The sequence below is a fragment of the Periplaneta americana genome, chromosome 3, assembly GCF_040183065.1.
Source record: "Periplaneta americana isolate PAMFEO1 chromosome 3, P.americana_PAMFEO1_priV1, whole genome shotgun sequence".
NCBI lineage: Eukaryota > Metazoa > Arthropoda > Insecta > Blattodea > Blattidae > Periplaneta > Periplaneta americana.
The window spans coordinates 105,396,048-105,416,828 of record NC_091119.1 but is presented as its reverse complement, the minus strand read 5'-3'; the positions used below and the strand labels follow the sequence as shown (position 1 = coordinate 105,416,828).

The window sequence follows — 20,781 nt, the reverse complement described above, 5'->3', positions numbered from 1 at the left end:
CCGCGGATATTGGGGGAATACTGTACTTCTGTTAAAATCCAGTATGACTCTTATCATTTTGTGCAGTCTATTTTTTTACATCCTGTATAATTGAATGGCTTCTAGGAGAAGAAGAAAATTAATATCTCGCAGATCTCGGATTATGGGCGTTCGCGAAGCCATGGAAGCGTGCTCATTGCGAGCGAAGGACGTAAAAGTCGGATGAGAATGATATTTAGGAGTATAGAGTCGTTGATTAGCCGTAGCATTCGTACAGATAGACTGCAGACTACCCCGAGGAAACCTAGCCCAAAACTCTCGATGTTTACTATAAATCTTACTTCTTTTCCCCTTGATTTTTATCCTGCATCATGCCATACTAAGTTTGATCGATTTGTTGCTTTCTTCCGTCGCTATAAATTTGTGACTATCGTGCACAGTACGGTCCCTCATTCGATCTTCGATTGAGTATTTTTCTCTTTTCTCATGAAATATTGGCCAGTGTATGGGACCGATACCCACGTAGCATCATGATTAATTCGTAGAGCTAAAATAGACGTCGAAATATCGTTTCGGAAATCAGCTATAACGGTTGAAATATCATTGGATTGACCACACGACACCTCCGTTCTGGTTGGATTATCTGCTGAAGCATGTGGATGAAGGACTGTGGATTAGTGGATAAAGTGTCAGCTCGTGGAGTTGAAAACCCGGGTTCGAGTCCCGGTGCCTGAGACAATTTTTCTTCGCTCCACCAATCCTTCATCGTATAATAGCCAAATGCAGAATTCATGCACGCAAATGTATGTACTTCGGTATATCATAATAATATGATATACGTAAAATAATCACTCAGGGCCGTTTCATAGACATTCTGAGTGCGGACTTCCGGTGGATGATCAGCGAACTAACGTTTTTCGTATTCATAAACCTGTGTTAGCGATATGATATGAATCCTGTACAAGTAATCACTCGACAGCCGGGGCTAGTTTAGCACGCTCGTAGCGTGGGTAGCGAAATGTCTATGCATAGCACCCTTAATGATTTAAGATGGTGCTCATTCTGTCGGATCCCGGCCACTTAGTCACTCGTAATGAGTGCACCTCTGCATATAGTGTGTTGGACATTGTGCCACTTTCACACATCTGTGACACAGTGCATGAGGGTGGGCCACAAGAGGGAAACTGAGAGGTGGAATTTAAATTGAGAAGGATTCAACCCGGTATCAGAACTGGAATCCGATGTGGCTTAGTGGATAAAGGTCAGCACGTAGAGCTGAAAACCCGAGTTCGAGTCCCGATGCCAGAGAGAATTTTTTCTCCGCTCCACCCAATCTTCATCATGTGATAACGCAGAATTCCTGCACGGAAATATCATATGTACTTCAGCACATCATAACAATACCATAAGCGAGCTAAACAGGAATAATACATATTAAATTATTAATAGGTTGTCCGAAAAGTTTTCTCTCATCGGTCACTTCAAACGGATCTGATTTTAATCGCTTAGACACATCTCCAGATTGTAGAAAGTGGCGATAGACTGTGGTCTTACAAACATAAAGTCTTGCTAACAATTTACTGCTATTGACAAGCAATTGCTCTTGACAGTTTCTGGATATACTCTTTCCGAAGAATAGATGATCTTTTATCTTCAAAGTTTAGGTCTTCATCACTGATTCGCTTACACAAGTTTGATGACGTCCTACTACTGACCATACCTTCGCCTTACATTTCATTTAGACATAATCCTTTCGCTTATTATTTCGCACTATGCCTTTTTTTCAAATCAAAGCTGTAGCATTCGAATTACGACTATGTCACCGCGTATTTCCAATAAATAACTGAATACAATAAACATTATATTTCGCTAAGAGTGAGTAAATGCTTCTTGATTTTTTTTTTAATAATACAACAACAGTTTTCAAGAAACGAGTTTGATTAATTATGTGTATCTTCTTTTCCAATTCACTGCCGGCTAAAGCAAGAAGATGTAGTGTCACCTTTACCTCTTAACTTTGCTCTAGAATATACCATTAGGAAAGTACAGAATTACAGAGAGGATTTGGAATTGAATGGGTTACATCAGGTGCTTGTCATTGCGGATGATGTGAATATGTTATGAGAAAATCCACACACGGGAATTTTACTTGAAGCAAGTAAAGACATAGGTTTGGAAGTATATTCCGAAAAAAAAAAAAAAAAAAAAACAAAGTATATGATTATGTCTCGTGACCAGAACTTTGTACGAAATGTAAATATAAAAATTGGAAATTTATCCTTTGAAGAGGTGGAAAAATTCAAATATCTTGGAGCCACAGTAACAAATATAAATGACACTCGGGAGGAAATTAAACGCAGAATAAATATGGGAAATACGTGTTATTATTAGGTTGAAATCCTTTTGTCGTCCAGTCTGCTGTCAAAAAATCTGGAAGTTAGAATTTATAAAACAGTTATATTACCGGTTGTTCTGTATGGTTGTTAAACTTGGATTCTCACTTTGAGAGAGGAACCTAGGTTAAGAGTGTTTGAGAATAAGGTTCTTAGGCTAAGAGAGATGATGTTACAGGAGAATGGAAAAAGTTACACATTGGTGAACTGAACGAATTGTATTCTTCACCTGACATAATTAGGAACATTAAGTCCACACGTTTAAGATGGGCAGGGCATATATATATATATATATATATATATATATATATATATATATATATATATATATATAGAACAGTGGTCGTCAACTCGATGCCCTGTGACGTCATCTCAGGCAGCTCTGAAGCCCGCTGCGCTCGTGTTTCGCTGCCGCGGGCACAGCGGAGACTTGCGAGAGTGGCTGCTTTTTCGTGATAATAAATGTTTCTCATACTGATCAAATTAAACTTAAAGCAATGTGAATGCCTAATACTAGTATTTACATTTAAGAAAGCAATTGGTTGATAAGTTATGGATGAAATGAAAGCTGAATAAAACTAAATACTATACTGCATTTAAAATTCTAATTTTTCTTTTCATTTTGTTAATGCATGACCGTTAGTAAAAATATATCATGATCCTCTGTAATGCTAATTTTACGGGATTTTTAGCCTCTTTATTGCGTACTGTTTGCTCAATATTATGCACAATGATCTGGGCAGTGCATGAACTGAGAAAATTTTGTAGATTGTAGTCAGATGAATTAGCTAGTTCTGTGGTGGGATTTACTTATTTTCACTAAAGAAAACAATGTTCGTATATGTATGTGGATCCGAACATGCACATTCTGTCGAAAGATGCTGATGAAGCCTGAGAAATCTGACTAATGGAAAATGTGAATAAAAATCACACAGACCTTTTCCTGCTTTTATACAGTATATCACCTTCAGTTCATTATCACACTATCAGTCTGTCATTTCTAGCTGAAGCTAAGCAGGAGCACAATCTACGTCCACAGTAGATGGGTCTATGATAGAGGTAGGGAAAAATAACATAACAGTACTTTCGGAACAGTTCCGAGAAAATAACAGTTCCAGAAAAAGAACTGTAGGTCGGAACACTTTGTTCCAAAATAACAGTAGGAGTTTCTGACAGAATCTTTCTCATAGTAACTGGAGTGCTGTGTAACGTACCGTCCAAGTATCTTGTCTGAAACACTCCAGATACTCTCTCAGAGACCATAACAGTTCCTGCCTAAATGTTCTCCTTGGATGTACAGTAGTTCCTTCAGAATTGAGTATGTTGGAAGGAGAGTGAAATATTTTACTACAATGAATTTGGAGGGCGCGTTTCAATATTAAATAATCAATCTGACTGGCGAATCAGCTTCAGTTATATTATTTGCTATTAATATAGCAAGCAATAAGAATGAAAAGAAAATCAAATTGTGAGATTGTGTTTATCATTATTATTATTATTATTATTACTATTTCAAAGTCACTGTTTTACTATATAAAATGAAAAAAATTACACAAATTTATATACCGCACTGTATTGTGTTATAAAATTTGATTTGTATATTGTAACATATCTGCCTTCTGAAGATACACTGAAAGGAATGGTGGACGGGAGAAGATTTTGGGGCAGAAATAAATATCAGATGACAGACAGCATTTAGGGCTCTATTCATAGACATTCTTAGCGCGGGCTTAGCGCAAATGTAGCCCAATTAATTTCAATATTTATTACAAATAAATTAAGAAGCTTTATTAGAGACTAATATCACGTAGTAGTAATATCCCTTATTTAAGAAGAGGAATGATCAAGTTATTGCGTTGTTTTATAGTTTGTATAAATTACTGTTACACTTGACTGTAACAGCTGTCGTGGTTCGAATTGCATTATGGTCTAAGACTTTTGAAAACTGAACTAGTTCCGAAACAATATAAAATCTTGGTGATTATTACGTTATGTCAGACGCTTGCTGTTATTTCTGAACTGTTCTTTGAAACTAGTACTTCCTTGGAAACGAAACTCTTGGAAAAGTTCCAGAAAAAGAACGATTTTTCCCAACACTGGGCTATGAAAATCTTGAAATCTGACTTCATACGTTTAACTCTTGAAACTGTGAATGAAATTCCTGACGACTGTTGAGACATAACTTACTACTTCTATTCAACATTGCAGCTAGCTTCTGTCAAGAGCCGCTACTGAACTGGTGTTAGGGTTGTATAATGCCGAGCACGAGGAAATGCACGCTTGCTCCGCACGGAAGCAGTGGTGAGCGCCCGTGTCCGTTTTCAGTCGAGTTGACGATCACTGATATAGAATGCAGTAGCGGCTGGTGGTCAAAATAATGAGTGTGCTACAATCTCTATATTGGCCTACTGTATACACTTATATGTATTTATCTTAATTTGAGACTCGCCTAGTGACGAAATATGAAGTTCATACGACGTTCCTTCCTACTGCAGAACTTGTCATTTACCCTGGTGTTAAACCCCTCCATCTACTATCATACTCTTTTCTATTGAAAGTATTGCAAGAGCAGTGAGGCGATCCTGGGACATAGTATTCCTTAAAAACGTTTTTATGCGTTTTAAGCATGAAAAACATCTTTCTGGCTTAGCAGTGGTTATTGGTGTTGTAACCAAAATATTTAACAACTTCGTTACTTCACAGAATGGATCCTGTGAATTGTTGGAGGCTATATATTGTAACAATTGAACAGCCATCTATATTCCGGAAATCGGGTCTTCCGTATAGAACTCCAAGTTGTGTCTTTAAATAGCTGTTGACAGCAACTTCAAGTACGCGTTCAGGAAAATTATGCGAAAAATTGTCAAAAAATTTGCTGTTTAACAATTTTGTTGCGTCTAGGTAGCTTAAAGACTGGAAACGATAAGTAGTTTCCTGATTTATACGGTCATATACTTCCTTGGTATCAATTTTCTGGGTTTCCATTTTCCGTCGCTTGCTGACTGATTCAGGAGGAACCTAAAAAAACCGGTAGACTGCAGCAGCAGTCGGACATTTGAATTACCAAATACATTGTAAATAGTTCCGAGTTCTTCCACAAACAAGCATTCTTTCGTTATGCTTTACTTTTGCAATCTCCAAGCTGTGTTGTGCTGAAGCTGACTACAGCACTTTCCCGCGTAAAAATAGCCAATCAGAGCAGTGATTTCAGCTTCGCACATGCGCATTAAATGTCTACATTCTCATGTAGATTTTGAGTAGCACAACGAACCCCCTGAGGCACCAAAGAGCGAAGAGCGAAGACTAGACACTCTATAACGCGTCATGGACATAACCATGTGAAATTGTCAAATGACAGATCAAATACTATGGTATTGCAAATACATTATATGAGCAAAAAATTATCATTGTGCTGTAGCACTGTAGCACATAAGGACGGGCCGCCCCTGATAGAATGTTAGTTGGGAGGCTAGGGAGGAAAAGACCTTTGGGGAGGCCGAGATGTAGATGAAAGGATAATATTAAAATGGATTTGAGGGAAGAAGGCTATGATGGTAGGAACTAGATTATTTTTTGTCAGGTTAGGGACCGATAGTGCTCTTATGTGAAGACGCCAATGAACCTCCGGCTTATGTAAAAGCCATAATTAAGTAAATTGATATAAACAAATCGTCGATTGGCTATCAATCCAACGCATGTAAGTAGAACTTTTAGCTTTATGAAACGATTTTTGAGACTATTTAGTACGACTACATTGTCATTGACCACCTGAGCTAGGAACTCCATATCTAATATGGATGTCTAATTTTGGATTCACATTTTTGTAGAAGCCAACATAAGAAGAGAATGTGTTCTTTTTAGTCAGTTGTAATTTACAGTCGTAAGCAACAGTTGGATTCTTTGATGGGCCTACTACGGTCACGAGTCTTCCTCGGCTATGTAGGAATGTTTCATCCGTTGTTACTATTCTTGTTCTGTATGATTCAGGACTTTCTTGATGTTCATCAGAGTGCAAAGATTTTGGGTGTTTTCATCAGAAAACATCAAAGTTTTACGGCTCCTATCCAGAGAAAATAAACCTTGAATCCGTAACCAATCACTATTCCTGAAAACTGGTCACGGATCTAACAGATTCGTCTCCCTCTCTTCTATTTTTCTGATCAAAAATAAGATATCTCCGAAGTTAGAGTGTTTCTACAGTTGGACAATGTACAAAACCCCAGAAAATTCAGATAGCTATAAATATCTTCTATTGTAATAGGTGAACGCCCACTGTCTTTCAAATACCATGTTATGGACGTAAATGTATAGGCCTATAAAACAGAGTGATTGAGGAGGAATAGTAATAAAGTTCACATACACATTGTCAGATTTTTTTATGGGTATGGAGATACAGCTGTTTGAATGTTACGCATAACAACCGTTGCAAATGTTATGAAGGAACGACAAACTACGTACTGTTGACTACGCAGAAAGAAATAGTACATGTCTCTCTTATGAGTTCGTCTGAGGACAGTACTGTTCATAAAGAGTGTAGAGAAACAGCTGTTTATAGCAGTTAGCCTATAAAGATCCGAATAATGAGTTGAAATCAATTGATATCATGTAAATATGCAGGAAATGTACTCTTTAATTCAGTTGACTTTCCTTCTTTCCACTTACAAGGCTTGTTATTCATAACATTGAAATAGCAGTAGGCTATCTTCACACCCTCTGAACATTGCACACAAGTTAGATAGATAAATGGATTTATTGAGTAATATTACACATACAAAAGTGCTATATTAACAGAATTTTCTCTTAAATCACATGCACGGGTTTTCTGACCGTACGTGCTGTATGAAACAAGTCCTACTTTGTAGGTTTCACGCCCCTCACCTATGGTTAGATCCAAAAAAAAAAAACACATAGATTAAAATGAAAATGGTACAAACAAAACACATTACATAATATATCCTAACATAAACAGGCGTGTAATTGAGTATCCCGTCGTCCGTTCGCATCACAAACTTCAACAGCTGAAGTTCTATTCTGTCTCGCCTTCAAGAGAAACAATCCAGTCTTTTACGCACAAGTTTATAATAACTTTTTTTACTCAGTATAGTCCATACTGTCCCGCGCCGTGGCGTCGTGGTCTAAGGCATCCTGCCTAGGACTCGCGTTACGGAATGCGCGCTGGTTCGAGTCATCATGGTGGAAGACATTTTCTCATGAAATTTCGGCCAGTGTATGGGACCGGTACCCACCCAGCATCGTGATGTACTTGGGGAGCTACGATAGGTAGCGAAATCCGGTTGCGAATACCGGCTATTACGGCTGTGCTAACCATACAATACCTCCATTCTGATTGGATGATCGTCCACCTCTGCTTAGGCACGTGGGCGTGAGGCCAGCAGCCGGCTGGTCGGTCTAGGCCCTTCACGGGCTGTAGCGCCACGGATTATTATAGTCCATACTAATACCCCTTTTTTTCTGAATCACCCTATGCCATCAGGAATAGACACACATGTTGTTACAATGCTTGTACTTAAAAGGAAATAAATCTTAGTTGATTATAACTTTAATCACTCCTGATATGCCATAATACATCCAATAAGGCACGTGAGCCATGCGAGTATACCACAGTATAACTTGAAGAATGAACGAAATATTTGGGATACGTTTTATACAATGCACCAACAACGACATTAAGTGCCCTCACAAAAATAACTGCAGTGGGTTGAGATGTGGTGACCGTGAAGGGCAAATATGTGAACTCATTGGACAATTAAATATTTACTGTAATATTAGCTTGAAAATATGAATTTCATAATTTTAATATGAAATAAAAGAACATGATAGGGACTGATGGCGGGCTTACGTGAGGACGGCAAAGAATTTCCGGGTTCCTTAAAAGCCTTAAGTAAGTAAATAATAAATGAGCATGAATTCATGTAGAAAATACCTTCCATATATGCAGTACAATTTCAATTGAACATGTTTGTTTCCACACTTTGAACATAATAGAAAATTTTGACTCATAAAAATAAATAAAAAAAAATAATAATGTAATGGGTAGACTTCGTTGAATTGCCACACGCAGCATGCAATCAGGTTGCCGATGTACGGTAGTGTAGAGGAGGTGAGCGACCGCCCGGTCTCGTAGTATAAGCAGTTCATGTTAAGATAGAGATAGAGCAGCTACAGCTAATGTATACCTATGTAAGCACTTGTTTTTGCATTACTGTGGTTGGAATAGTCAAAGCTTAACATTTGTTCAGTGCAGACAAGGATTCAGTAAAACATACTACAATGAGTGTGTTGCTGTTCCAAATAATTGCCCCTGGAATACCCTTACCCCCGCAGCCAGTCTTGATCCGTTGGGGAACGTGGTTGGATGCTGTTAATTATTATGCATAACATTACGGCAAAATAATGGAGGTAACTGATGCATTGGATAGCACAGACAGTTCTGCTGTTGCAGCTGTAAAATCATTGCCTTCTGAACAGTTATTGGAAGATATTATGTTCATTGTTTCTAATTTTAAAATCGTGTCCAAAAGAATCATCCTGTTAGAATCGTCTAAACTATAACTCTCAGAAGCCCTTACTATAGTGGATAAAGTATCACAAACGTTATCCAAAATACAGACGTGGACAAATTATTAGCAAAATTGGAGATTTTTATTATATATTTTTACAAACTATGATTCTTCAATTTAGACTACAGTTGACATCTTTGGGTATTTCCAAATTATTAGAAAAATCGAAGATTTTTATTTTATATTTTTACAAAATTTCACTCTTCAATTTAGACTACAATTGATATTTTCGCATATTTACAAATTATTAGCAAAAGTGAAGATTTTTTTGTATATATTTTTTACAAAATTCGACTCTTCAATTTGGACTACAGGTGACATTTTGGATATTTCCAAATTATTAACAAAACTGAAGATTTTTATTATATATTTTTACAAAATTTTACTCTTCACTTTAGACTGCAGTTGACATTTTTGCATAATATTTACAAATTATTAGCAAAATTGAAGATTTTATTATATATATATTTTTATATAAAATTTGACTCTTCAATTTAGAATAGCCTACATTTGAAATTTTTACATATTTCTATCTACTGTAATGATAGAAATATGCAAAATTGTCAACTGTAGTCTAAATTGAAAAGTCAAATTTTGTAAATAGAATTAATCATAAAAATCGTCAATTTTGTTAATAATTTGTCCACGTCTGTATCAATTCACTAATTTCAGAAACAGTGAAATGTAAGTTGAGAAACATTATTGCTAAAAATTCTGTCTATTCACGACTACTCATTATAAATGATGTACCATCAGGTCACGATACGACGTCTGAAGTTAGTGTACTAAAAAGTAGTGACTTTCCGTTCTTCAAATATGTACGTATTACATCATATGATGTTGAACGTACATTTTCCCAAAATAAAAACTGTTTAAGTGACTATAGGATGAGGTTACTTTGCAGTCGCTCAAAATGTACGTAACTCTTCATTGCAATGCACATATTCAAGGATGATGTATCTCACATTAAATTTTAAGAGTTAATATATCTCATTATAAAACAATTGTGTATCTACATGTTTAGACATTTCCTAATTCAATGATTATTCATTATATTTCTTGAATGCAGGATACAGGTTTTATTGTAACCGCAGTATACTGCTCAGTGTTTACATTAGAGGCATACTCCATCCTTTGCACGACTCCTTCTCATACAGTCTATACCGCGTGCGCAGTAAACCTTGCGATTCTCGTGGCAATTCCACGAAGTCTAGTAATGGGTTATAATCTTATCATATTTAAGTTTGCATGGAAATCATTGCTGTAAGGCCGAGTCGTGTATGTACCATGAGTGTCTGATGTCAATGCTCTTCAGTATATTGTTTTATATTACAGTTGAGCATCGTGTTTATCCCAAATCTCTTAGTCGCGCCATGTGTTCATAAAGTTTGTCAGATCTAGACAAATTAAAATTAAGGCACTTCAAAGATTCTAAGCGTTGTAGAAAGTATCTTTTGTCTAAAAACGATAGCTTTGATCTTCATAGATTGAAATCTAACTTCTTGTTCCAGAAATAAAGTGCCAAAACTGTGCATCACTTAGTCTACATTGATGTTGCCCCTGTTGTTGAAGGGGATGTGTTTATATTAATGACAAGACGATTATAGTTCGGTTAAGGAAGAATCGGTGGAGTTCCATCGGGGGTGTTCCCTGGAAAATCTATTCAAAACACCGCCTATATCTACCATAATTCCACTCCCTGGTATTTGACTTTGGGTCTCTGGCGTGCAAAACTAATTCTTTATCTGTTTTGCTAACGGTACGCCTCCGCCATATAAAATAAAATAACATTTTCATTGTCCCCACATAGATAGCAAGGTTCATTAAATAAAATTACTCGTTTCCTGAAGTTTGCCATTCGCATTCCCACCACCTGCAGTGATCGGGAGATTTTGCAGGAACCCCCTTCGTGATGCGCAAATCTCGACAAAGACCAGGCCGTTTGTCCCGAAAACAATGGGCTGGAGTCTCCCTCGTGCCGTATGGAGAGCTGCATAACAAGGCCGACTTGAACCCATCACACTTTAATATGGTCCATAAATGTTTACACAGCTGAACATGAATAAAGTGCAGAAGCAGTGTTGACTCAGGCGTGGCGTAATCCTTCCCACAGGAAAAGTGCGAGATTGTTTCCACAAATCTTCCACGAGCAAACAAACGACGTATTATGTTTTCTGTTTGGATAAAGTGCATTTATCATTGCAGCAAATATAAAGATACTATATTTTAATATGCAAGAAATATATTTTTTAGGTTTTCACAAAAGTACTTTTTTTTTTTTTTTTTTTTTTTTTTTTTTTTTTTTGCTTCTATTCCTAGATAGACTCTGTACACAGAGACTTCTCGTTAACTATTGAACAGAATTTATTCGTATTCAGTATTACCAAGTTGTTCATCCAAGAATGGTGTAATTGAGATAAAATGAGAGACCCTATCAAGGATTAGTGGCGAAGCTAGCTTTGTCATTAGTAACATACTACGGACCGGAAGAGCGTGGGTTCAAGCTCAAGAGGACGTTTTCGAAGTAAGCTCAGCATCTCATGATAGTGAGTATCAGTAGCTGGCTTTCGTAACCGGATTTCGCTACCTATCGTAGCTCCCCAAGTTCATCTCGATGCTGGGTGGGCACCGGTCCCATACACTGGCCGAAATTTCACGAGCACTTAATATTAATGGGAACAGAGTAATAAAATTTAGTATACATAACAGTGCTCACTTTTTATACGATATTGCAATGAATGGAATTAATCTCAAATAATCATTAGGAGCTGCATATATTCACTTGAATTGAAAACATACATAAAATGTATTAATCCTAAATTGAATTCTGCCTGTTATGCATTAAAATCATTTTCTTCTTCTGGCGATATAAACATCTTTCAGATGGTATACTTTATATAATTATGTCATTATAGAATGAAATATTGATTAATGTTCGGGGGAAACTCATCTGAAGCTAAAAATATTTTTGTGCATCTTGATTACACTACTTTTAACACTATATCACTTCGGAAAACGTATTATTTGACTTTCTTGTGTTAAATGTTACATTACTTCGTTAACATGTTTCAGCCTGCTATTGGCCATCCTCAGAACTGATTGTTGTTGGTCTTGGCGCCTTTTGTTTGTGTATTCTGTGAGACTGTGTTTGTGTAGTGTAATGTGGAGTCAAAGAGTGTGTGTGTTCTGAAATTGAGTTGTGTGTTGAGAATTTCATTTGGATGTGTTTTTGTTTGCCTGTATATTTCGTATTGTTCTAGTGTGTTTAGTTTCTGGCTTTTTGGTACACAGATTACTCAACATACCATGAACCAACATGACTACAAAGAACAGCTAAACACAATCAAATACATAGCACAAGAAAACGAACACAACCCCAACACAATAGACAACATAATAAGAAAGACAAAACACAATCACAAAAAACATAAGAGTACAACACGAACACAAAAACACAAAAATACATCACACTAACATACGAAAACAAACGCACACAAGATTGCAACCTCATTCAAGAAATTAAATTACAACATCGCTTACAGAACAAATAATACTCTACAAAAACATCTCAACACACAAACAACACAAAAAACAAATACAGTCACACAGGCGTATACAAACTCAAATGCAACACCTGCAACGACTTCTACATAGGACAGACAGGCAGATCATTTCAAACACGTTACAAAGAACACATCACAGCCATAACAAAATCACAGAACATTTCCACATATGCGGAGCACATCACAAATGTTAACCACACCTACAGAGACATCAACACAAACATGGAAATTCTACACATTCAACCGAAAAGCCAGAAACTAAACACACTAGAACAGTACGAAATATAAAGGCACACAAAAACACATCAAAATGAAATTCTCAACACACATCTCAGTTTCAGAACACACACACTCTTTGACTCCACATTACACTGCACAAACACACCCTCACAGAATACACAAACGAAAGGCGCCAAGACCAACAACAACCAGTTCTGAGGATGGCAGGATAGCCAATAGCAGGCTGAAACATATTAACGAGGTAATGTAACATTTAACACAAGAAAGTCAAATGACACGTTTTCCGAAATGATTTTGTTTCATAAATGAAGCCCTACGAATAATGACACATTACAGAAGAAAAGTTATTCCGTACGCTAATTTTATTTTCCAAAAACTAAAAACTCTGACCTTACATTGTGAGTACATTCTTTCATTGAAGTTGTTATATTTTAAAAAGTAAATACTTATTTAGTAATAACCATAAGATTCGCAATTTTAATACAGAACAAATCACATGTCCATCTACCCTCTGTTAATATCAGCTGTTGTAAAATGAATTTCAGTATTCATGTATTAATCTTCAATACAGAACCTAATATTGACCTCAAGCTTTGAAAGGCCAAAAGAAAAAGTTCAGAATTGACTTAACAAAATGTCTCCACATTCGTACCCTCTACTCAGCTGACGAATTGTTTACACCTACAAGTCAATTGATTTGCTGACTATTTATTGTATATTCGGTAGGTATAATTTTTTGCTTGTTGCTTATCTCAAAGATGCAATGTTGATGTAACATCTGTGGAATCAAATTAATCAAATGAAATGAAACCGCTGGATTACCGAGGACGACATCTTGTCGCTATCAGCTTCACGTCTTCGTTGATCAAGTAATGAATGTTCTGGCGGTGGTCCCAAGAGTCTCATTTCTAAGTCTTCTGCTGAACTAAGCTGGAAGATTGTTTGTGTCTATATCTCAAATCCACGCAGTAATATTGGTATCATTAATATTTTATGAACTTTAAATGGTGTCATATTTTTCGCAAGGATTATTTTGACAGTGCTCGCTGTTATCAGAAATTTTATTGTCAAAGTTTGTAGCGGTAAAATGAAACTTATTGCGTCCTAAGCAATTTAAAGTAATAATCTGTGAAGATATGAGGCCATTTATTACAATTTTTCATTGGGAACAATTCCTACAAAGAATAAGGCCTTAATTTTCGCTGACGAAATTCTCAAATTAGATTTACTTGAGATTTCGTGTAATCTGCATACTGTTCTGTTTTCCTAATCAAGGAATTCAGTTTTTTTTGTGTGTGTGTGTGTGTGTGTGTGTGTGTGTGTGTGTGTGTGTGTGTGTGTGTGTGTGTGTGTGTGTGTGTGTGTGTGTGTGTGTGTGTGTGTGTGTGTGTGTGTGTGTGTGTGTGTGTGTGTGTGTGTGTGTGTGTGTGTGTGTGTGTGTGTGTGTGTGTGTGTGTGTGTGTGTGTGTGTGTGTGTGTGTGTGTGTGTGTGTGTGTGTGTGTGTGTGTGTGTGTGTGTGTGTGTGTGTGTGTGTGTGTGTGTGTGTGTGTGTGTGTGTGTGTGTGTGTGTGTGTGTGTGTGTGTGTGTGTGTGTGTGTGTGTGTGTGTGTGTGTGTGTGTGTGTGTGTGTGTGTGTGTGTGTGTGTGTGTGTGTGTGTGTGTGTGTGTGTGTGTGTGTGTGTGTGTGTGTGTGTGTGTGTGTGTGTGTGTGTGTGTGTGTGTGTGTGTGTGTGTGTGTGTGTGTGTGTGTGTGTGTGTGTGTGTGTGTGTGTGTGTGTGTGTGTGTGTGTGTGTGTGTGTGTGTGTGTGTGTGTGTGTGTGTGTGTGTGTGTGTGTGTGTGTGTGTGTGTGTGTGTGTGTGTGTGTGTGTGTGTGTGTGTGTGTGTGTGTGTGTGTGTGTGTGTGTGTGTGTGTGTGTGTGTGTGTGTGTGTGTGTGTGTGTGTGTGTGTGTGTGTGTGTGTGTGTGTGTGTGTGTGTGTGTGTGTGTGTGTGTGTGTGTGTGTGTGTGTGTGTGTGTGTGTGTGTGTGTGTGTGTGTGTGTGTGTGTGTGTGTGTGTGTGTGTGTGTGTGTGTGTGTGTGTGTGTGTGTGTGTGTGTGTGTGTGTGTGTGTGTGTGTGTGTGTGTGTGTGTGTGTGTGTGTGTGTGTGTGTGTGTGTGTGTGTGTGTGTGTGTGTGTGTGTGTGTGTGTGTGTGTGTGTGTGTGTGTGTGTGTGTGTGTGTGTGTGTGTGTGTGTGTGTGTGTGTGTGTGTGTGTGTGTGTGTGTGTGTGTGTGTGTGTGTGTGTGTGTGTGTGTGTGTGTGTGTGTGTGTGTGTGTGTGTGTGTGTGTGTGTGTGTGTGTGTGTGTGTGTGTGTGTGTGTGTGTGTGTGTGTGTGTGTGTGTGTGTGTGTGTGTGTGTGTGTGTGTGTGTGTGTGTGTGTGTGTGTGTGTGTGTGTGTGTGTGTGTGTGTGTGTGTGTGTGTGTGTGTGTGTGTGTGTGTGTGTGTGTGTGTGTGTGTGTGTGTGTGTGTGTGTGTGTGTGTGTGTGTGTGTGTGTGTGTGTGTGTGTGTGTGTGTGTGTGTGTGTGTGTGTGTGTGTGTGTGTGTGTGTGTGTGTGTGTGTGTGTGTGTGTGTGTGTGTGTGTGTGTGTGTGTGTGTGTGTGTGTGTGTGTGTGTGTGTGTGTGTGTGTGTGTGTGTGTGTGTGTGTGTGTGTGTGTGTGTGTGTGTGTGTGTGTGTGTGTGTGTGTGTGTGTGTGTGTGTGTGTGTGTGTGTGTGTGTGTGTGTGTGTGTGTGTGTGTGTGTGTGTGTGTGTGTGTGTGTGTGTGTGTGTGTGTGTGTGTGTGTGTGTGTGTGTGTGTGTGTGTGTGTGTGTGTGTGTGTGTGTGTGTGTGTGTGTGTGTGTGTGTGTGTGTGTGTGTGTGTGTGTGTGTGTGTGTGTGTGTGTGTGTGTGTGTGTGTGTGTGTGTGTGTGTGTGTGTGTGTGTGTGTGTGTGTGTGTGTGTGTGTGTGTGTGTGTGTGTGTGTGTGTGTGTGTGTGTGTGTGTGTGTGTGTGTGTGTGTGTGTGTGTGTGTGTGTGTGTGTGTGTGTGTGTGTGTGTGTGTGTGTGTGTGTGTGTGTGTGTGTGTGTGTGTGTGTGTGTGTGTGTGTGTGTGTGTGTGTGTGTGTGTGTGTGTGTGTGTGTGTGTGTGTGTGTGTGTGTGTGTGTGTGTGTGTGTGTGTGTGTGTGTGTGTGTGTGTGTGTGTGTGTGTGTGTGTGTGTGTGTGTGTGTGTGTGTGTGTGTGTGTGTGTGTGTGTGTGTGTGTGTGTGTGTGTGTGTGTGTGTGTGTGTGTGTGTGTGTGTGTGTGTGTGTGTGTGTGTGTGTGTGTGTGTGTGTGTGTGTGTGTGTGTGTGTGTGTGTGTGTGTGTGTGTGTGTGTGTGTGTGTGTGTGTGTGTGTGTGTGTGTGTGTGTGTGTGTGTGTGTGTGTGTGTGTGTGTGTGTGTGTGTGTGTGTGTGTGTGTGTGTGTGTGTGTGTGTGTGTGTGTGTGTGTGTGTGTGTGTGTGTGTGTGTGTGTGTGTGTGTGTGTGTGTGTGTGTGTGTGTGTGTGTGTGTGTGTGTGTGTGTGTGTGTGTGTGTGTGTGTGTGTGTGTGTGTGTGTGTGTGTGTGTGTGTGTGTGTGTGTGTGTGTGTGTGTGTGTGTGTGTGTGTGTGTGTGTGTGTGTGTGTGTGTGTGTGTGTGTGTGTGTGTGTGTGTGTGTGTGTGTGTGTGTGTGTGTGTGTGTGTGTGTGTGCCATAAACAGATAGCCGATATGCATTGGGCAATTAATTCTTCGGTCAATTTATGTTTATGTAAATTAATACTGAGCCAATGTGTTGCCTTGTTTCCACATCTTGTGCAGTATCCTTAAAGTTTTCTTCTATGTTCTGTGTATGTACAGTTTTAGAAATACGTTTTGTCACACAGATACTTTATGATGATTGTATATGTTTATATAGTTTGGCTGATGAATTGTATATGCTTTTGAAATGAGTACTAGTCTATATAGCTCTACTGATGAATTGTATATGCTCTAAATTGAATAGTAGTCTGTATAGCTCAATTGATTAATTGTATATGCTGTAAATTGAATGGTAGTCTGTATAGCTCAATTGATGAATTGTATATGCTGTAAATTGTATAGTAGTCTGTATAGCTCAACGGATGAATTGTTTATGATTATAAATTGAATTAATCTACTTGATATTAATTGCACAAATTTGTATAGCTTAATGAAAGTATGCTTGTAAATTGAATTAATCTGCTTACTTTGTATTGTATATGTTGGTATAGTTTTGGCCGATGAATTGTATATGTTTTAAATTGAATAGTAATCTGTATAGCTCTATTGATAAATTGTTTGTGTTTGTAATTTGAAGTTGTTTGCATGATATGTATTATCAATTTCTGTATATCAAACCTGATTGAATTGTTTATGCCTTAAATTTAATTAACTTACTTGTTTTGTATTATACATATAGATCAACTGATGATCGTTTGCGTTTGTAAATTTAATAATCTGATTGGCTATGTATTGTATATTTTTAATAGAGCCATCGATGTAGCTCAGTCGGCAGGCTCGCTGGGCTGCCGATCCGGAGCTGCGTTCGGGCTTGGGTTGGATCCCCCGTTTGGTTTGATTGAATGGTTCCTTCCGAGGTTTTCCTCAGCCGTGGGACTGAAGCCGGATGGTCTATGGCGAATCCTCGGCATCACTTCATTTCACCCCTTTGATTTGATTACCGGGTTGTGTTTTTCCAACGGTTTTCCCCAACCAAAAGGCAAATGCCGGGTAATATTTTGGCGAATCCTCAGATCTCACCTCATCATTGTAGAAAATGACTAAATTGTAAAACTGTAAAAATTGTAAAATATTGTAAAAACTTGTAAAAATTGTAATTGTAATATTGTAAAATTTTGACTCGTTCCACATCTTAAAGCTTGATTGCTCATGTAAGCTCTATGGAATATAATAAATGAATGAATGTCTCAGAAAAGAGGCAGTGCGCATGATCAGACATACAACGAAACAAAACTAATTTTATTACTTCAACTAGTCGTTCTCATGTGAACCAGATCGCTCATCCTCTGATCATGCGCACTATCTAATTTCTGGGAGTTATATAAAGTATCTGTGCGACAAAACTTTTTCTAATTCTGTATATACCTTCTGTATTGATATAATTAAATGTTTCAGAGTCACTTTTAAAACTGCATTTCGGGATTTTAGAATAATTGAAGGGTCTGGTGCAAGAAGGGTGTAACTCCATTTTACCATATTTCTCAGGAGAGACAATTAAGTGTCTCCCTCTTGCGCCAAACACATAAGCGAGGTAAGTTTCAGTCTCTTGTGATACTCTCAATTTCCAGGGGATTTACTTCGTTCGTGTACCATTATGTTTTCCCTATATAGCCTATAAACAAAAGAAAAATTTTTTTATTCTTAATTTTGGAGTTACCTCCGTCTTGCACCAAGCCCTAATTGCCTGAAGTATTAAATTCCGTTTTATACATTCTACCTTTCCAGCCATCTATGTAATAGGCCCTAACAAGTAAAAGTAAGCTGCAGATTTTTAACTTTTGTATTATATAGTCAATACAAAAATCTAAAACTATGGTTTGTGGAGAGAAACAGCTAGTCAGATCCAAAATAGTCATATATAATTATTTATGACTATTTTGGAACTGACTAGCTGTTTATAATCACATAATTAAAAAAGTGAGTTGTTAAAGTTATTTAGAGTATCTTATATCCTATATCTTATATCCTTTGGACAAGGAAAAGATTTAGAAAATGAACTTGCAATATTTCAGCACATTTGGGGAACTATTCAGAGGGCACTAGGCAATAAAACTAGAAGAGACACAATTATGAGATTTTACGCATAAGATACTGGAGGTTCTACTTTTAACAAAGGAAGTAAATACTGGACAGTGAATATAGGTCTATCTAATAAAAGAAGAATAGAAGCTGCAGAAATGTTCTTTCTAAGACGAATACCAAGATATACATAGGTACCTATTTTAAGAGATCACGCCGCATCAGAAGAATTCAAAATATTATATTTTGGTTGACAAAATAGCAAACTTTAAATTACAGTAGCTTTAGCATATAGACCGGATGAACTCAGGAAGACTGGCCAAACAAATGTTAGAATAGAAACCTAGAAGACGACATACTGTTGCCCGTCCTATGGTGAGATGGTAGGACACGCTCTGAGTCGGAACATAACTTTTAATCTAACTTTGTTTTCTTTTTACTTGATTATTTAACGACTCTGTATCAACTACAGGGCTATTTGGCGTCGATGAGATTGGTGATAGCGAAATGGTATTTGGCGACATGAGGCCGAGAATTCGTCGTAGATTACGTGACATTTGCCTTACGGTTGGGGGAACATTGGAAAAAAACCAACCAGGTAATCAGCCCAAGAGGAAATCGAATCCTCGCCCGAGCGCAACTCCGGATCGGCAGGCAAGCGCCAGCCGATTGAACTTATATGTTGGTTATCTTGTTATAGCAATAGTCAGAGTGCGAATTAAGATTTCTGATGGGGGGGATAGAATCCTAGATAGAGAATACCATACATAAAATTACTGTCCTCATTCGATACGGCTCAACGCTTGGTTCCATTGAGTTGCTTGTCTTGCAATCTTGATCATAATAATAATTGTATCTATGAGCATGCTTAAGATAAGATGTGTAATTTCTATGTCTTGACCTCATGGGGAATAGATATTACGAACAAAACACTGGATTGTTTCTCTTGAAGGCGACACAGATTAGAAGTACATCTGTGGAAGTTTGTGATACGAACTGACGAAGGGATAATGGTATCTACCCAATTATACACTTTTGTCTGTTTTAGGTTAAGATATATTATATAATGTATTTTGTTGTGCCATTTTCATTTTGATATGTATGTTCTTTTTAGAGAGTGGTTGGATATAATCATGGGTGAGGGGAGAGAAACCTACAAAGTAGGACTTGTTTCAGTTACAAAGCACGTACGGTCAGAAGACCCGTGCGTGGATTTTAGAGAAAATGTAATATCTGTATGTATAATATTGCTCAATAAATCCATTCATTATTCATTGTTGTCAGGTTGTCAGTGGTGATAATACATTAATATTATTTTCTTTGCTTACTTTATACTTTATAAAGTATATTCGTATTAAAATAGTAATACTATATTTTGTGAGGGGTGATAGAAGTTATCCCTGGTAGGGATGTTAATATGAATTTTATGAGAGGGGGATAACTTTCCAACAGGGGGAGAAATCTCCCCATCCCTCTGTTAATTCGCATCCTGGTGGTATGGTATAGCTCGCGCAAGAAACGATTACCGAAAACCAATGGTGGCGTTGCTGTCTGTTTTGATGTGTGTATGTAGGCACGCCGAGGGGGAAGGGGTGCGAGCCGATGGAAGTACTGTCTCTTCCAAGAAGATGAACAAATGAGGACATCGCTGTGAAAATAAAGATCGTAGCAGGAGAAAAATTCGAAGCTAATTAAATGCGCAACATATTTTTACGAATGAATTAATAATACAGTGCGATGCAAGACACATATTCACAAGCAATGGAACAAACTAAAGTCGTAATGTAACTATCACAACGCAAGACTGATTCTATCGATGTCATTTCTCTTCCGACTGTACTCTTGAATATTATTCAAGTTATCTCGTGACCTTTCTTCTCGCCCGCTCTTCCTTATCGCAGTGTTTGATTCGCATTCCTTCCGTCGGTAATCTGTACTTGCGAGACCTACAGTAGTACTGTCATCCTCTGAGGAGTTTAGTGCTGAGAGGAATGCGGTTCCGACTAGCCTAGAGCGGTACTGGAGTGGGAGAGAACAGTGATAGCGGCAGTCTGGAAGGAAGTACAATCATACTGAAAACATTTCACTCGTATATAGAGTACCTAACACGTGCACACAGTCACACACTACTACAAACTGAAGACTGCATATTTTTGGACGATTAATATTTCCCACTCCGCTCGGCTCGGCTTGGCTGTA

General features: G+C 38.0%; 1 protein-coding gene across 1 annotated transcript in view; it reads left to right on the top strand.

The window, feature by feature from the left end:
* The window catches only part of LOC138696357 (uncharacterized), a 529,406-nt gene that overhangs the window by 489,442 nt on the left and 19,183 nt on the right, over positions 1 to 20,781 (top strand). The gene's annotated exons all lie outside the window — the stretch shown is intronic.